Source organism: Pseudophryne corroboree, chromosome 5 (genome assembly GCF_028390025.1).
Source record: "Pseudophryne corroboree isolate aPseCor3 chromosome 5, aPseCor3.hap2, whole genome shotgun sequence".
Classification (NCBI taxonomy): Eukaryota; Metazoa; Chordata; class Amphibia; order Anura; family Myobatrachidae; genus Pseudophryne; species Pseudophryne corroboree.
Window position 1 is genome coordinate 250,469,223 of NC_086448.1, and position 18,557 is coordinate 250,487,779.

The 18,557-nt window shown below is 38.2% G+C and overlaps 4 pseudogenes; all 4 read right to left on the reverse strand.

The window, feature by feature from the left end:
* Nucleotides 1–938: 938 nt before the first annotated feature.
* Nucleotides 939–1,057, reverse strand: LOC134930646 (5S ribosomal RNA; annotated as a pseudogene).
* A 4,979-nt stretch (nucleotides 1,058–6,036) lies between these two features.
* Nucleotides 6,037–6,155, reverse strand: LOC134930647 (5S ribosomal RNA; annotated as a pseudogene).
* Nucleotides 6,156–11,133: 4,978 nt separating this feature from the next.
* On the reverse strand, nucleotides 11,134–11,252 carry LOC134930648 (5S ribosomal RNA; annotated as a pseudogene).
* A 4,978-nt stretch (nucleotides 11,253–16,230) lies between these two features.
* On the reverse strand, nucleotides 16,231–16,349 carry LOC134930649 (5S ribosomal RNA; annotated as a pseudogene).
* Between the last annotated feature and the right edge of the window lie 2,208 nt (nucleotides 16,350–18,557).

Consider the following 18,557-nt stretch of genomic DNA (forward strand, 5'->3'; position numbering starts at 1 on the left):
CATGAGTATATTAAGGGGGAGAGAAATAATGTCCTGTGGTACAATTTTCTATAAAAAACGAGTGCTGGAATTCTGTTTTAAGGTCTAAAAGTGTCCGAGACGCGTCCTGCGTCATTTCCGCCCCGTTTCCGGTGTCCACTCCGGCGGTGTGCGCATGCGCGTCAGGCCGAACTTCCGTTATCGGTAGCTGTCACGAGCGCTATGAGTCTTCCCCACTTCCGTCCTTTACTTCTAGTATGAAGTGCCCCACTTCCCACGCAGGTTACACTCGGCTGCTCACTTCACTCTATTGGAGGAAGAGGTTGTCATTCATAGCGGCGGCCATTTTCATGGAGTTCATTATGGCTGCAGACATATTTTCTGTATAGGAGTAACCGCAGTCTCCAAGGGAACCATACATATTAAAAAGATATAAACAAAGAATTAGTGCCTGTGTTTTCACTTCTAAGCAAGCAATATAGGCTTTGCATAATACTGGTGTGTTTGAGAAAAAGGAGAGATTTTAGATGTTAATTAATCTTTGTATTATTGATGCCGATAATTATTGGCCCAGAAAACCATCGTATGAATAATAAATAAGGAGACATGGGTGGTGGAATACCAGGTTCTTTGGAATAAAAAACGTAGATATAAATAATTTCTTAGATATCAATTCACTAAGGTATATTAAAGTGGATATAATATAAGTGACGATGCTAGTGACTCAAAATTAAATATGAGGAGTCCATCATACTTGTGATGCTATATACTAATGCAGTGAGTGAATTATGGAGAGGAGTTAATATTTGTGTCCGTAATGTGACAGTAAGTGTTGTATTAGTGCATAATACATTAGTGCGTAATTAACTAGAGGGTATTTTAACCATATTGTCTACTGTGTGGGATGGACATACTCAGTGTGTCAACATTGCGTAGATTATTTTTTTAAAGCCAGCCGATATGTACAGTACCCAATCTTCGCAGATGGTTCCCCATTTGGTACTGGTTGGGCCCTACACTGCTTAGCTTCCAAGATCGGGCGAGATTGGGCGTCCGCCAGTGTGGTATGACTGTATCTTTTGGTATGGCGACTCAATAAACACAATACAATACTTGTTTATTCAGGATGTTGACATATAATTAGTAAGTGCTGTTGTGACATATTATAAACTATTATAAAGTGCCAAGTGCATGTAAGGTGAAGGATAAAAAAATAAAAACCAGAATAATTCGCCAGAAGAATCTCTTTTCACAGGAACGGTGCGATCTCGTAGCCTTCATTAAAACCCATGGGATGGGTGGTTTTCAATTGGAAAATCCAATACATTTCCCTCTGGGATAGTTTTTTGGCTAGGTCGCCGCCTCTTTCGTTGCTTGTGACATGTTCTATCGCCTTGAAGGAGAGTTCTTCTGGATTGGAATTATGATGAAGTTTGAAGTGTCTGTAAATTAGATGTGTCTCCAATTTATTTTTAATGCTGCGTATATGCTCCTGTATTCTGATCTTCAGTATCCTTTTTGTTTTTCCCACATATTTTTTGTGGCAGGTGCATTCTAGCAGGTATATAACTGATGTGCTATTGCAATTCATAAATTCCTTAATCTTGAACTCCTGGGTGTTGTCCATGTTGCTGAAGGTCCTTCTGTTAGGATTCAGAAATTTGCAGATGTTGCAATGTCCACACTTATATGCTCCAATGCATTTCGGAAGGGAACAGTGGTTGGTATCTGGGGGTAGTTCTTTTAACATGCTCGGTGCAAGAATGTCTTTCAAGTTTTTTGATTTACGAAATATGAGCTCTGGTTGCGGAGGGAGAATATTCTTAAGGATCGGGTCCATTAATAAGATGTCCCAATGGGATTTCAATGAAGTTCTAATGTCTTGTTCATGAGTGCTATAAGTGGTTATAAAGGAGACCGAATTTTGTTTCTCGTTATTCTTTTCTTTCTGTTTGTATGACAGTAGGCTGTCCCTCTCGAGCAGTCTGGTTTTGGTGATTGCCTCGTCTAGTATTGTAGGTGGATATTTCTTTTCTTCAAATCTTTTCCTGTATGTTGCTAGCTGTTGTTCGCAGTCTTCATTCTTGTTGCAGTTCCTACGGATCCTGTGAAACTGCGAGTAGGGGATATTATTCTTCCATTTCTTCGAGTGACTACTTTTGTAATGGAGGTAGCTATTCATGTCAACCTCTTTAATGAAGTTCTTCGTGATAACCATCCCTTCTTCGCTTCTTAAAACCAGGTCCAGAAATTCAATGGAATCTTTACTTACATTGCAGGTAAAAGACAGGTTAAAATCGTTGCTCTGTAAAATCTTAAAAAAATTCATAAAAGACTCGGCAGTTCCGTCCCAGATGATGATTATGTCGTCAATGTATCTTTTGTACATTACGACTGACTCCTTGAAAGATTGTGCTGTATACATATATTTCTCTTCCCATTGTCCCATAAATAAATTAGCAAAGCTAGGTGCGAAAATAGTCCCCATCGCTGTGCCACACTTTTGAAGATAAAATTTGTCTAAAAATGTAAAATAATTCCGGCTTAAAATGAAGAGAATTAGTTCACAAATAAAATTCCTGTGTGCTTCTGTAATGGAGTTGTCTTTGTTCAGGTACTCTCGACTTGTTTCTATGCCTTTTGAGTGTTCTATACTGGTATACAATGACTGGACATCGATGGTGACCCATAGATAAGAGTCTTTCCATGTAATGTTCTTAATTTCGTTTAGTACCATAGTAGTGTCCAGGAGAAATGATTGTAGTTTTTTGACGTGTGGATTCAAAAAGACATCAACATATTTAGAAAGATTAGAGGTAAGAGAGTCTATACCTGCAACGATAGGTCTCCCAGGTGGATCAATCATGCTTTTGTGAACTTTTGGTAGAAAATAAAATATGGGGGTTATGGGGTTGGATTGCATTAAAAAGGAAAATTCCTCCTTTGTAATGATATCACTCCTCAGACCCCGTAAGAGAAGTGATCTAAGTTCCTCAATAAAAGTATCCTTCGGATCTTCTGATAGGATTGTATAGGAGTGATTATCTCCTAGAAGTCGGTGTGCTTCGTGGACATATTTGTCTCGGTCCATTATGACCAACCCCCCCCCTTTGTCAGCCGGTTTTATGACAATGTGTCTATTCTTTTGGAGATTTTTCATTGCTTCTATCTCTCTATTATGGAGATTTTTCTTCGTGATCGGTCTGGGTTCTGCTTCGCATAGGTCTTTTTTCACAAGGTCGTAAAATATACTTATATTACTCCCTTTGGACTCCACTGGATAGTACTTACTCTTGGGTTTGAGTCCTGATTTTGAGCTTGCTTCGTAGTTAGCGATGATGGCGTTTTCTTTTTTTAGGAAGTGCCTTTTCAATGTCAGTTTTCGCACAAATTTGTTCAAGTCTATAAATGTTTCAAATTTATTAAGTCCTTCTGTAGGTGCAAAGGATAATCCTTTACTGAGTAGAGATTGTTCTGAATCTGTCAGTTCATGTGTTGATAAATTGAAGATTCCTTTTTCCTTAATGTTACTGTTCACAAGTTTCTTCTCTTGAATTCTTTCCCTCCTGCCGCCCCGTTTTCCTCTATGTCTGTGAATCTTCTTTTGAGTGGGGAGGCATGTTTGACGTCCTCGTGTATTGAGCTCTTTACCGGACCTTTGGGCCTTGCTCCTTGTCTCACATCTAAAAAATCCTGTTCATCACTTGATCTTAGGCGATTCAGTGCAGTGAATCTATTCGATGTTCTAGTGTAGGGTGTTCTGGGTGAATCATTTCTCCGTGGTGGTCTTGTTCTTTGTGGTGCTGCTTTCCACTGGTATCTTTGGTCTGTTTTTGGTTGTTTGTCATGTGTGCTAAATCTGCTCCAATTCTTAATAGTTCCTTGTTCATAGTCCCTTTTATCTCTGAGAAATTTCTTCTCCTTCCCTCTTATGACATCCTCCTCTATGCGTTCAAGTTTCTTAGTTAGAACGTTATCATTAATCCGAAAATCTTCAGTATCCTTGTGGAGTTCTAGTTCAGCTTCTTTTTCTTTTATGTCTTTTTCTAGAGCGGTCACATTCTTTCTCCTTTCACTTATCAAGAGTTTCATTAGATTTAAGGAGCATGTATGTAGAATGGAATCCCACTTTTTAGTAAATTCAGGATCTGTATTTCCAAGAGTGGGTTGTTTCTGGATTCTCAATCCTCTCGGTATTCTATCAACTTCAATGTAGTGCTCCAGTCCTTTTATGTCCCACCAATTTTTTATTTCTTTGGCTAGTAAACGTTCCATTCCCCAAAATAGGTCATCTAAATTACCAGATGGGGGTATAGCAATAGTCTGTGCTTCTTCATTAAATATTTTCTGGCACCATTCGTTGCGTTTAGTGGTGCGTTCATTCACTCTGAACATTTTGTGTATATAAAAAACTCTACACACACTCACCAGGCTGCCTTACAAAATATATCAAGATAGGATGAGAATAGTGGTAGTATGGCGCCACAGGTTTGTGTAAGCAGGTTATATATAGGGTTATACAAATATACCCCACCGTAGACACTCCTTTGTAGGTATAAGGTGTCAGCTAGCCTCCAAAAAGATTAGACAGGGATAAACTGTCTACAATTTAAAGGTAAAAAATAGGGGGATGGAGTGCCAGCGACCAACGGTGTCTAATGGTTTTTAAATATGGTATGAAGAAGTGGCTGGATACATTCGGATAAAATTATAAAATTCAATTTAATTTATAAAAAATTTAATTTAATTTATAAAAAAGATAGGTGGGATAAAAAAAGGTTTACAAGTATAAGGAGATATTAAAGAATACAACAAGGGTATTTTAAAAAACATAAAACGGATATAAAGCATACAAGAATTAAAAAAAAAAAAATTTTAGTTAAAAGAGAAAAAATGCATCAAAATTCTAAAAAGATAAAAACAATGCTTATCTTTTTGAAATGGAGGGTCAGTTTAGAGGTACACCCAACGCGTTTCGTCCATCTGACTTCATCAAGGGGTAGGGTGCAAATGAACAAGGATGATATTTATAGCTGGTGTCATGTGTTCGCAGGTAATTATGACATCACTTCCTGTTAAAAATCTAATAGGCAGAGTGCTATACAATTCCCTATATAAACATGAGTATATTAAGGGGGAGAGAAATAATGTCCTGTGGTACAATTTTCTATAAAAAACGAGTGCTGGAATTCTGTTTTAAGGTCTAAAAGTGTCCGAGACGCGTCCTGCGTCATTTCCGCCCCGTTTCCGGTGTCCACTCCGGCGGTGTGCGCATGCGCGTCAGGCCGAACTTCCATTATCGGTAGCTGTCACGAGCGCTATGAGTCTTCCCCACTTCCGTCCTTTACTTCTAGTATGAAGTGCCCCACTTCCCACGCAGGTTACACTCGGCTGCTCACTTCACTCTATTGGAGGAAGAGGTTGTCATTCATAGCGGCGGCCATTTTCATGGAGTTCATTATGGCTGCAGACATATTTTCTGTATAGGAGTAACCGCAGTCTCCAAGGGAACCATACATATTAAAAAGATATAAACAAAGAATTAGTGCCTGTGTTTTCACTTCTAAGCAAGCAATATAGGCTTTGCATAATACTGGTGTGTTTGAGAAAAAGGAGAGATTTTAGATGTTAATTAATCTTTGTATTATTGATGCCGATAATTATTGGCCCAGAAAACCATCGTATGAATAATAAATAAGGAGACATGGGTGGTGGAATACCAGGTTCTTTGGAATAAAAAACGTAGATATAAATAATTTCTTAGATATCAATTCACTAAGGTATATTAAAGTGGATATAATATAAGTGACGATGCTAGTGACTCAAAATTAAATATGAGGAGTCCATCATACTTGTGATGCTATATACTAATGCAGTGAGTGAATTATGGAGAGGAGTTAATATTTGTGTCCGTAATGTGACAGTAAGTGTTGTATTAGTGCATAATACATTAGTGCGTAATTAACTAGAGGGTATTTTAACCATATTGTCTACTGTGTGGGATGGACATACTCAGTGTGTCAACATTGCGTAGATTATTTTTTTAAAGCCAGCCGATATGTACAGTACCCAATCTTCGCAGATGGTTCCCCATTTGGTACTGGTTGGGCCCTACACTGCTTAGCTTCCAAGATCGGGCGAGATTGGGCGTCCGCCAGTGTGGTATGACTGTATCTTTTGGTATGGCGACTCAATAAACACAATACAATACTTGTTTATTCAGGATGTTGACATATAATTAGTAAGTGCTGTTGTGACATATTATAAACTATTATAAAGTGCCAAGTGCATGTAAGGTGAAGGATAAAAAAATAAAAACCAGAATAATTCGCCAGAAGAATCTCTTTTCACAGGAACGGTGCGATCTCGTAGCCTTCATTAAAACCCATGGGATGGGTGGTTTTCAATTGGAAAATCCAATACATTTCCCTCTGGGATAGTTTTTTGGCTAGGTCGCCGCCTCTTTCGTTGCTTGTGACATGTTCTATCGCCTTGAAGGAGAGTTCTTCTGGATTGGAATTATGATGAAGTTTGAAGTGTCTGTAAATTAGATGTGTCTCCAATTTATTTTTAATGCTGCGTATATGCTCCTGTATTCTGATCTTCAGTATCCTTTTTGTTTTTCCCACATATTTTTTGTGGCAGGTGCATTCTAGCAGGTATATAACTGATGTGCTATTGCAATTCATAAATTCCTTAATCTTGAACTCCTGGGTGTTGTCCATGTTGCTGAAGGTCCTTCTGTTAGGATTCAGAAATTTGCAGATGTTGCAATGTCCACACTTATATGCTCCAATGCATTTCGGAAGGGAACAGTGGTTGGTATCTGGGGGTAGTTCTTTTAACATGCTCGGTGCAAGAATGTCTTTCAAGTTTTTTGATTTACGAAATATGAGCTCTGGTTGCGGAGGGAGAATATTCTTAAGGATCGGGTCCATTAATAAGATGTCCCAATGGGATTTCAATGAAGTTCTAATGTCTTGTTCATGAGTGCTATAAGTGGTTATAAAGGAGACCGAATTTTGTTTCTCGTTATTCTTTTCTTTCTGTTTGTATGACAGTAGGCTGTCCCTCTCGAGCAGTCTGGTTTTGGTGATTGCCTCGTCTAGTATTGTAGGTGGATATTTCTTTTCTTCAAATCTTTTCCTGTATGTTGCTAGCTGTTGTTCGCAGTCTTCATTCTTGTTGCAGTTCCTACGGATCCTGTGAAACTGCGAGTAGGGGATATTATTCTTCCATTTCTTCGAGTGACTACTTTTGTAATGGAGGTAGCTATTCATGTCAACCTCTTTAATGAAGTTCTTCGTGATAACCATCCCTTCTTCGCTTCTTAAAACCAGGTCCAGAAATTCAATGGAATCTTTACTTACATTGCAGGTAAAAGACAGGTTAAAATCGTTGCTCTGTAAAATCTTAAAAAAATTCATAAAAGACTCGGCAGTTCCGTCCCAGATGATGATTATGTCGTCAATGTATCTTTTGTACATTACGACTGACTCCTTGAAAGATTGTGCTGTATACATATATTTCTCTTCCCATTGTCCCATAAATAAATTAGCAAAGCTAGGTGCGAAAATAGTCCCCATCGCTGTGCCACACTTTTGAAGATAAAATTTGTCTAAAAATTTAAAATAATTCCGGCTTAAAATGAAGAGAATTAGTTCACAAATAAAATTCCTGTGTGCTTCTGTAATGGAGTTGTCTTTGTTCAGGTACTCTCGACTTGTTTCTATGCCTTTTGAGTGTTCTATACTGGTATACAATGACTGGACATCGATGGTGACCCATAGATAAGAGTCTTTCCATGTAATGTTCTTAATTTCGTTTAGTACCATAGTAGTGTCCAGGAGAAATGATTGTAGTTTTTTGACGTGTGGATTCAAAAAGACATCAACATATTTAGAAAGATTAGAGGTAAGAGAGTCTATACCTGCAACGATAGGTCTCCCAGGTGGATCAATCATGCTTTTGTGAACTTTTGGTAGAAAATAAAATATGGGGGTTATGGGGTTGGATTGCATTAAAAAGGAAAATTCCTCCTTTGTAATGATATCACTCCTCAGACCCCGTAAGAGAAGTGATCTAAGTTCCTCAATAAAAGTATCCTTCGGATCTTCTGATAGGATTGTATAGGAGTGATTATCTCCTAGAAGTCGGTGTGCTTCGTGGACATATTTGTCTCGGTCCATTATGACCAACCCCCCCCCTTTGTCAGCCGGTTTTATGACAATGTGTCTATTCTTTTGGAGATTTTTCATTGCTTCTATCTCTCTATTATGGAGATTTTTCTTCGTGATCGGTCTGGGTTCTGCTTCGCATAGGTCTTTTTTCACAAGGTCGTAAAATATACTTATATTACTCCCTTTGGACTCCACTGGATAGTACTTACTCTTGGGTTTGAGTCCTGATTTTGAGCTTGCTTCGTAGTTAGCGATGATGGCGTTTTCTTTTTTTAGGAAGTGCCTTTTCAATGTCAGTTTTCGCACAAATTTGTTCAAGTCTATAAATGTTTCAAATTTATTAAGTCCTTCTGTAGGTGCAAAGGATAATCCTTTACTGAGTAGAGATTGTTCTGAATCTGTCAGTTCATGTGTTGATAAATTGAAGATTCCTTTTTCCTTAATGTTACTGTTCACAAGTTTCTTCTCTTGAATTCTTTCCCTCCTGCCGCCCCGTTTTCCTCTATGTCTGTGAATCTTCTTTTGAGTGGGGAGGCATGTTTGACGTCCTCGTGTATTGAGCTCTTTACCGGACCTTTGGGCCTTGCTCCTTGTCTCACATCTAAAAAATCCTGTTCATCACTTGATCTTAGGCGATTCAGTGCAGTGAATCTATTCGATGTTCTAGTGTAGGGTGTTCTGGGTGAATCATTTCTCCGTGGTGGTCTTGTTCTTTGTGGTGCTGCTTTCCACTGGTATCTTTGGTCTGTTTTTGGTTGTTTGTCATGTGTGCTAAATCTGCTCCAATTCTTAATAGTTCCTTGTTCATAGTCCCTTTTATCTCTGAGAAATTTCTTCTCCTTCCCTCTTATGACATCCTCCTCTATGCGTTCAAGTTTCTTAGTTAGAACGTTATCATTAATCCGAAAATCTTCAGTATCCTTGTGGAGTTCTAGTTCAGCTTCTTTTTCTTTTATGTCTTTTTCTAGAGCGGTCACATTCTTTCTCCTTTCACTTATCAAGAGTTTCATTAGATTTAAGGAGCATGTATGTAGAATGGAATCCCACTTTTTAGTAAATTCAGGATCTGTATTTCCAAGAGTGGGTTGTTTCTGGATTCTCAATCCTCTCGGTATTCTATCAACTTCAATGTAGTGCTCCAGTCCTTTTATGTCCCACCAATTTTTTATTTCTTTGGCTAGTAAACGTTCCATTCCCCAAAATAGGTCATCTAAATTACCAGATGGGGGTATAGCAATAGTCTGTGCTTCTTCATTAAATATTTTCTGGCACCATTCGTTGCGTTTAGTGGTGCGTTCATTCACTCTGAACATTTTGTGTATATAAAAAACTCTACACACACTCACCAGGCTGCCTTACAAAATATATCAAGATAGGATGAGAATAGTGGTAGTATGGCGCCACAGGTTTGTGTAAGCAGGTTATATATAGGGTTATACAAATATACCCCACCGTAGACACTCCTTTGTAGGTATAAGGTGTCAGCTAGCCTCCAAAAAGATTAGACAGGGATAAACTGTCTACAATTTAAAGGTAAAAAATAGGGGGATGGAGTGCCAGCGACCAACGGTGTCTAATGGTTTTTAAATATGGTATGAAGAAGTGGCTGGATACATTCGGATAAAATTATAAAATTCAATTTAATTTATAAAAAATTCAATTTAATTTATAAAAAAGATAGGTGGGATAAAAAAAGGTTTACAAGTATAAGGAGATATTAAAGAATACAACAAGGGTATTTTAAAAAACATAAAACGGATATAAAGCATACAAGAATTAAAAAAAAAAATTTTTAGTTAAAAGAGAAAAAATGCATCAAAATTCTAAAAAGATAAAAACAATGCTTATCTTTTTGAAATGGAGGGTCAGTTTAGAGGTACACCCAACGCGTTTCGTCCATCTGACTTCATCAAGGGGTAGGGTGCAAATGAACAAGGATGATATTTATAGCTGGTGTCATGTGTTCGCAGGTAATTATGACATCACTTCCTGTTAAAAATCTAATAGGCAGAGTGCTATACAATTCCCTATATAAACATGAGTATATTAAGGGGGAGAGAAATAATGTCCTGTGGTACAATTTTCTATAAAAAACGAGTGCTGGAATTCTGTTTTAAGGTCTAAAAGTGTCCGAGACGCGTCCTGCGTCATTTCCGCCCCGTTTCCGGTGTCCACTCCGGCGGTGTGCGCATGCGCGTCAGGCCGAACTTCCGTTATCGGTAGCTGTCACGAGCGCTATGAGTCTTCCCCACTTCCGTCCTTTACTTCTAGTATGAAGTGCCCCACTTCCCACGCAGGTTACACTCGGCTGCTCACTTCACTCTATTGGAGGAAGAGGTTGTCATTCATAGCGGCGGCCATTTTCATGGAGTTCATTATGGCTGCAGACATATTTTCTGTATAGGAGTAACCGCAGTCTCCAAGGGAACCATACATATTAAAAAGATATAAACAAAGAATTAGTGCCTGTGTTTTCACTTCTAAGCAAGCAATATAGGCTTTGCATAATACTGGTGTGTTTGAGAAAAAGGAGAGATTTTAGATGTTAATTAATCTTTGTATTATTGATGCCGATAATTATTGGCCCAGAAAACCATCGTATGAATAATAAATAAGGAGACATGGGTGGTGGAATACCAGGTTCTTTGGAATAAAAAACGTAGATATAAATAATTTCTTAGATATCAATTCACTAAGGTATATTAAAGTGGATATAATATAAGTGACGATGCTAGTGACTCAAAATTAGATATGAGGAGTCCATCATACTTGTGATGCTATATACTAATGCAGTGAGTGAATTATGGAGAGGAGTTAATATTTGTGTCCGTAATGTGACAGTAAGTGTTGTATTAGTGCATAATACATTAGTGCGTAATTAACTAGAGGGTATTTTAACCATATTGTCTACTGTGTGGGATGGACATACTCAGTGTGTCAACATTGCGTAGATTATTTTTTTAAAGCCAGCCGATATGTACAGTACCCAATCTTCGCAGATGGTTCCCCATTTGGTACTGGTTGGGCCCTACACTGCTTAGCTTCCAAGATCGGGCGAGATTGGGCGTCCGCCAGTGTGGTATGACTGTATCTTTTGGTATGGCGACTCAATAAACACAATACAATACTTGTTTATTCAGGATGTTGACATATAATTAGTAAGTGCTGTTGTGACATATTATAAACTATTATAAAGTGCCAAGTGCATGTAAGGTGAAGGATAAAAAAATAAAAACCAGAATAATTCGCCAGAAGAATCTCTTTTCACAGGAACGGTGCGATCTCGTAGCCTTCATTAAAACCCATGGGATGGGTGGTTTTCAATTGGAAAATCCAATACATTTCCCTCTGGGATAGTTTTTTGGCTAGGTCGCCGCCTCTTTCGTTGCTTGTGACATGTTCTATCGCCTTGAAGGAGAGTTCTTCTGGATTGGAATTATGATGAAGTTTGAAGTGTCTGTAAATTAGATGTGTCTCCAATTTATTTTTAATGCTGCGTATATGCTCCTGTATTCTGATCTTCAGTATCCTTTTTGTTTTTCCCACATATTTTTTGTGGCAGGTGCATTCTAGCAGGTATATAACTGATGTGCTATTGCAATTCATAAATTCCTTAATCTTGAACTCCTGGGTGTTGTCCATGTTGCTGAAGGTCCTTCTGTTAGGATTCAGAAATTTGCAGATGTTGCAATGTCCACACTTATATGCTCCAATGCATTTCGGAAGGGAACAGTGGTTGGTATCTGGGGGTAGTTCTTTTAACATGCTCGGTGCAAGAATGTCTTTCAAGTTTTTTGATTTACGAAATATGAGCTCTGGTTGCGGAGGGAGAATATTCTTAAGGATCGGGTCCATTAATAAGATGTCCCAATGGGATTTCAATGAAGTTCTAATGTCTTGTTCATGAGTGCTATAAGTGGTTATAAAGGAGACCGAATTTTGTTTCTCGTTATTCTTTTCTTTCTGTTTGTATGACAGTAGGCTGTCCCTCTCGAGCAGTCTGGTTTTGGTGATTGCCTCGTCTAGTATTGTAGGTGGATATTTCTTTTCTTCAAATCTTTTCCTGTATGTTGCTAGCTGTTGTTCGCAGTCTTCATTCTTGTTGCAGTTCCTACGGATCCTGTGAAACTGCGAGTAGGGGATATTATTCTTCCATTTCTTCGAGTGACTACTTTTGTAATGGAGGTAGCTATTCATGTCAACCTCTTTAATGAAGTTCTTCGTGATAACCATCCCTTCTTCGCTTCTTAAAACCAGGTCCAGAAATTCAATGGAATCTTTACTTACATTGCAGGTAAAAGACAGGTTAAAATCGTTGCTCTGTAAAATCTTAAAAAAATTCATAAAAGACTCGGCAGTTCCGTCCCAGATGATGATTATGTCGTCAATGTATCTTTTGTACATTACGACTGACTCCTTGAAAGATTGTGCTGTATACATATATTTCTCTTCCCATTGTCCCATAAATAAATTAGCAAAGCTAGGTGCGAAAATAGTCCCCATCGCTGTGCCACACTTTTGAAGATAAAATTTGTCTAAAAATGTAAAATAATTCCGGCTTAAAATGAAGAGAATTAGTTCACAAATAAAATTCCTGTGTGCTTCTGTAATGGAGTTGTCTTTGTTCAGGTACTCTCGACTTGTTTCTATGCCTTTTGAGTGTTCTATACTGGTATACAATGACTGGACATCGATGGTGACCCATAGATAAGAGTCTTTCCATGTAATGTTCTTAATTTCGTTTAGTACCATAGTAGTGTCCAGGAGAAATGATTGTAGTTTTTTGACGTGTGGATTCAAAAAGACATCAACATATTTAGAAAGATTAGAGGTAAGAGAGTCTATACCTGCAACGATAGGTCTCCCAGGTGGATCAATCATGCTTTTGTGAACTTTTGGTAGAAAATAAAATATGGGGGTTATGGGGTTGGATTGCATTAAAAAGGAAAATTCCTCCTTTGTAATGATATCACTCCTCAGACCCCGTAAGAGAAGTGATCTAAGTTCCTCAATAAAAGTATCCTTCGGATCTTCTGATAGGATTGTATAGGAGTGATTATCTCCTAGAAGTCGGTGTGCTTCGTGGACATATTTGTCTCGGTCCATTATGACCAACCCCCCCCCTTTGTCAGCCGGTTTTATGACAATGTGTCTATTCTTTTGGAGATTTTTCATTGCTTCTATCTCTCTATTATGGAGATTTTTCTTCGTGATCGGTCTGGGTTCTGCTTCGCATAGGTCTTTTTTCACAAGGTCGTAAAATATACTTATATTACTCCCTTTGGACTCCACTGGATAGTACTTACTCTTGGGTTTGAGTCCTGATTTTGAGCTTGCTTCGTAGTTAGCGATGATGGCGTTTTCTTTTTTTAGGAAGTGCCTTTTCAATGTCAGTTTTCGCACAAATTTGTTCAAGTCTATAAATGTTTCAAATTTATTAAGTCCTTCTGTAGGTGCAAAGGATAATCCTTTACTGAGTAGAGATTGTTCTGAATCTGTCAGTTCATGTGTTGATAAATTGAAGATTCCTTTTTCCTTAATGTTACTGTTCACAAGTTTCTTCTCTTGAATTCTTTCCCTCCTGCCGCCCCGTTTTCCTCTATGTCTGTGAATCTTCTTTTGAGTGGGGAGGCATGTTTGACGTCCTCGTGTATTGAGCTCTTTACCGGACCTTTGGGCCTTGCTCCTTGTCTCACATCTAAAAAATCCTGTTCATCACTTGATCTTAGGCGATTCAGTGCAGTGAATCTATTCGATGTTCTAGTGTAGGGTGTTCTGGGTGAATCATTTCTCCGTGGTGGTCTTGTTCTTTGTGGTGCTGCTTTCCACTGGTATCTTTGGTCTGTTTTTGGTTGTTTGTCATGTGTGCTAAATCTGCTCCAATTCTTAATAGTTCCTTGTTCATAGTCCCTTTTATCTCTGAGAAATTTCTTCTCCTTCCCTCTTATGACATCCTCCTCTATGCGTTCAAGTTTCTTAGTTAGAACGTTATCATTAATCCGAAAATCTTCAGTATCCTTGTGGAGTTCTAGTTCAGCTTCTTTTTCTTTTATGTCTTTTTCTAGAGCGGTCACATTCTTTCTCCTTTCACTTATCAAGAGTTTCATTAGATTTAAGGAGCATGTATGTAGAATGGAATCCCACTTTTTAGTAAATTCAGGATCTGTATTTCCAAGAGTGGGTTGTTTCTGGATTCTCAATCCTCTCGGTATTCTATCAACTTCAATGTAGTGCTCCAGTCCTTTTATGTCCCACCAATTTTTTATTTCTTTGGCTAGTAAACGTTCCATTCCCCAAAATAGGTCATCTAAATTACCAGATGGGGGTATAGCAATAGTCTGTGCTTCTTCATTAAATATTTTCTGGCACCATTCATTGCGTTTAGTGGTGCGTTCATTCACTCTGAACATTTTGTGTATATAAAAAACTCTACACACACTCACCAGGCTGCCTTACAAAATATATCAAGATAGGATGAGAATAGTGGTAGTATGGCGCCACAGGTTTGTGTAAGCAGGTTATATATAGGGTTATACAAATATACCCCACCGTAGACACTCCTTTGTAGGTATAAGGTGTCAGCTAGCCTCCAAAAAGATTAGACAGGGATAAACTGTCTACAATTTAAAGGTAAAAAATAGGGGGATGGAGTGCCAGCGACCAACGGTGTCTAATGGTTTTTAAATATGGTATGAAGAAGTGGCTGGATACATTCGGATAAAATTATAAAATTCAATTTAATTTATAAAAAATTCAATTTAATTTATAAAAAAGATAGGTGGGATAAAAAAAGGTTTACAAGTATAAGGAGATATTAAAGAATACAACAAGGGTATTTTAAAAAACATAAAACGGATATAAAGCATACAAGAATTAAAAAAAAAAATTTTTAGTTAAAAGAGAAAAAATGCATCAAAATTCTAAAAAGATAAAAACAATGCTTATCTTTTTGAAATGGAGGGTCAGTTTAGAGGTACACCCAACGCGTTTCGTCCATCTGACTTCATCAAGGGGTAGGGTGCAAATGAACAAGGATGATATTTATAGCTGGTGTCATGTGTTCGCAGGTAATTATGACATCACTTCCTGTTAAAAATCTAATAGGCAGAGTGCTATACAATTCCCTATATAAACATGAGTATATTAAGGGGGAGAGAAATAATGTCCTGTGGTACAATTTTCTATAAAAAACGAGTGCTGGAATTCTGTTTTAAGGTCTAAAAGTGTCCGAGACGCGTCCTGCGTCATTTCCGCCCCGTTTCCGGTGTCCACTCCGGCGGTGTGCGCATGCGCGTCAGGCCGAACTTCCGTTATCGGTAGCTGTCACGAGCGCTATGAGTCTTCCCCACTTCCGTCCTTTACTTCTAGTATGAAGTGCCCCACTTCCCACGCAGGTTACACTCGGCTGCTCACTTCACTCTATTGGAGGAAGAGGTTGTCATTCATAGCGGCGGCCATTTTCATGGAGTTCATTATGGCTGCAGACATATTTTCTGTATAGGAGTAACCGCAGTCTCCAAGGGAACCATACATATTAAAAAGATATAAACAAAGAATTAGTGCCTGTGTTTTCACTTCTAAGCAAGCAATATAGGCTTTGCATAATACTGGTGTGTTTGAGAAAAAGGAGAGATTTTAGATGTTAATTAATCTTTGTATTATTGATGCCGATAATTATTGGCCCAGAAAACCATCGTATGAATAATAAATAAGGAGACATGGGTGGTGGAATACCAGGTTCTTTGGAATAAAAAACGTAGATATAAATAATTTCTTAGATATCAATTCACTAAGGTATATTAAAGTGGATATAATATAAGTGACGATGCTAGTGACTCAAAATTAAATATGAGGAGTCCATCATACTTGTGATGCTATATACTAATGCAGTGAGTGAATTATGGAGAGGAGTTAATATTTGTGTCCGTAATGTGACAGTAAGTGTTGTATTAGTGCATAATACATTAGTGCGTAATTAACTAGAGGGTATTTTAACCATATTGTCTACTGTGTGGGATGGACATACTCAGTGTGTCAACATTGCGTAGATTATTTTTTTAAAGCCAGCCGATATGTACAGTACCCAATCTTCGCAGATGGTTCCCCATTTGGTACTGGTTGGGCCCTACACTGCTTAGCTTCCAAGATCGGGCGAGATTGGGCGTCCGCCAGTGTGGTATGACTGTATCTTTTGGTATGGCGACTCAATAAACACAATACAATACTTGTTTATTCAGGATGTTGACATATAATTAGTAAGTGCTGTTGTGACATATTATAAACTATTATAAAGTGCCAAGTGCATGTAAGGTGAAGGATAAAAAAATAAAAACCAGAATAATTCGCCAGAAGAATCTCTTTTCACAGGAACGGTGCGATCTCGTAGCCTTCATTAAAACCCATGGGATGGGTGGTTTTCAATTGGAAAATCCAATACATTTCCCTCTGGGATAGTTTTTTGGCTAGGTCGCCGCCTCTTTCGTTGCTTGTGACATGTTCTATCGCCTTGAAGGAGAGTTCTTCTGGATTGGAATTATGATGAAGTTTGAAGTGTCTGTAAATTAGATGTGTCTCCAATTTATTTTTAATGCTGCGTATATGCTCCTGTATTCTGATCTTCAGTATCCTTTTTGTTTTTCCCACATATTTTTTGTGGCAGGTGCATTCTAGCAGGTATATAACTGATGTGCTATTGCAATTCATAAATTCCTTAATCTTGAACTCCTGGGTGTTGTCCATGTTGCTGAAGGTCCTTCTGTTAGGATTCAGAAATTTGCAGATGTTGCAATGTCCACACTTATATGCTCCAATGCATTTCGGAAGGGAACAGTGGTTGGTATCTGGGGGTAGTTCTTTTAACATGCTCGGTGCAAGAATGTCTTTCAAGTTTTTTGATTTACGAAATATGAGCTCTGGTTGCGGAGGGAGAATATTCTTAAGGATCGGGTCCATTAATAAGATGTCCCAATGGGATTTCAATGAAGTTCTAATGTCTTGTTCATGAGTGCTATAAGTGGTTATAAAGGAGACCGAATTTTGTTTCTCGTTATTCTTTTCTTTCTGTTTGTATGACAGTAGGCTGTCCCTCTCGAGCAGTCTGGTTTTGGTGATTGCCTCGTCTAGTATTGTAGGTGGATATTTCTTTTCTTCAAATCTTTTCCTGTATGTTGCTAGCTGTTGTTCGCAGTCTTCATTCTTGTTGCAGTTCCTACGGATCCTGTGAAACTGCGAGTAGGGGATATTATTCTTCCATTTCTTCGAGTGACTACTTTTGTAATGGAGGTAGCTATTCATGTCAACCTCTTTAATGAAGTTCTTCGTGATAACCATCCCTTCTTCGCTTCTTAAAACCAGGTCCAGAAATTCAATGGAATCTTTACTTACATTGCAGGTAAAAGACAGGTTAAAATCGTTGCTCTGTAAAATCTTAAAAAAATTCATAAAAGACTCGGCAGTTCCGTCCCAGATGATGATTATGTCGTCAATGTATCTTTTGTACATTACGACTGACTCCTTGAAAGATTGTGCTGTATACATATATTTCTCTTCCCATTGTCCCATAAATAAATTAGCAAAGCTAGGTGCGAAAATAGTCCCCATCGCTGTGCCACACTTTTGAAGATAAAATTTGTCTAAAATTTAAAATAATTCCGGCTTAAAATGAAGAGAATTAGTTCACAAATAAAATTCCTGTGTGCTTCTGTAATGGAGTTGTCTTTGTTCAGGTACTCTCGACTTGTTTCTATGCCTTTTGAGTGTTCTATACTGGTATACAATGACTGGACATCGATGGTGACCCATAGATAAGAGTCTTTCCATGTAATGTTCTTAATTTCGTTTAGTACCATAGTAGTGTCCAGGAGAAATGATTGTAGTTTTTTGACGTGTGGATTCAAAAAGACATCAACATATTTAGAAAGATTAGAGGTAAGAGAGTCTATACCTGCAACGATAGGTCTCCCAGGTGGATCAATCATGCTTTTGTGAACTTTTGGTAGAAAATAAAATATGGGGGTTATGGGGTTGGATTGCATTAAAAAGGAAAATTCCTCCTTTGTAATGATATCACTCCTCAGACCCCGTAAGAGAAGTGATCTAAGTTCCTCAATAAAAGTATCCTTCGGATCTTCTGATAGGATTGTATAGGAGTGATTATCTCCTAGAAGTCGGTGTGCTTCGTGGACATATTTGTCTCGGTCCATTATGACCAACCCCCCCCCTTTGTCAGCCGGTTTTATGACAATGTGTCTATTCTTTTGGAGATTTTTCATTGCTTCTATCTCTCTATTATGGAGATTTTTCTTCGTGATCGGTCTGGGTTCTGCTTCGCATAGGTCTTTTTTCACAAGGTCGTAAAATATACTTATATTACTCCCTTTGGACTCCACTGGATAGTAC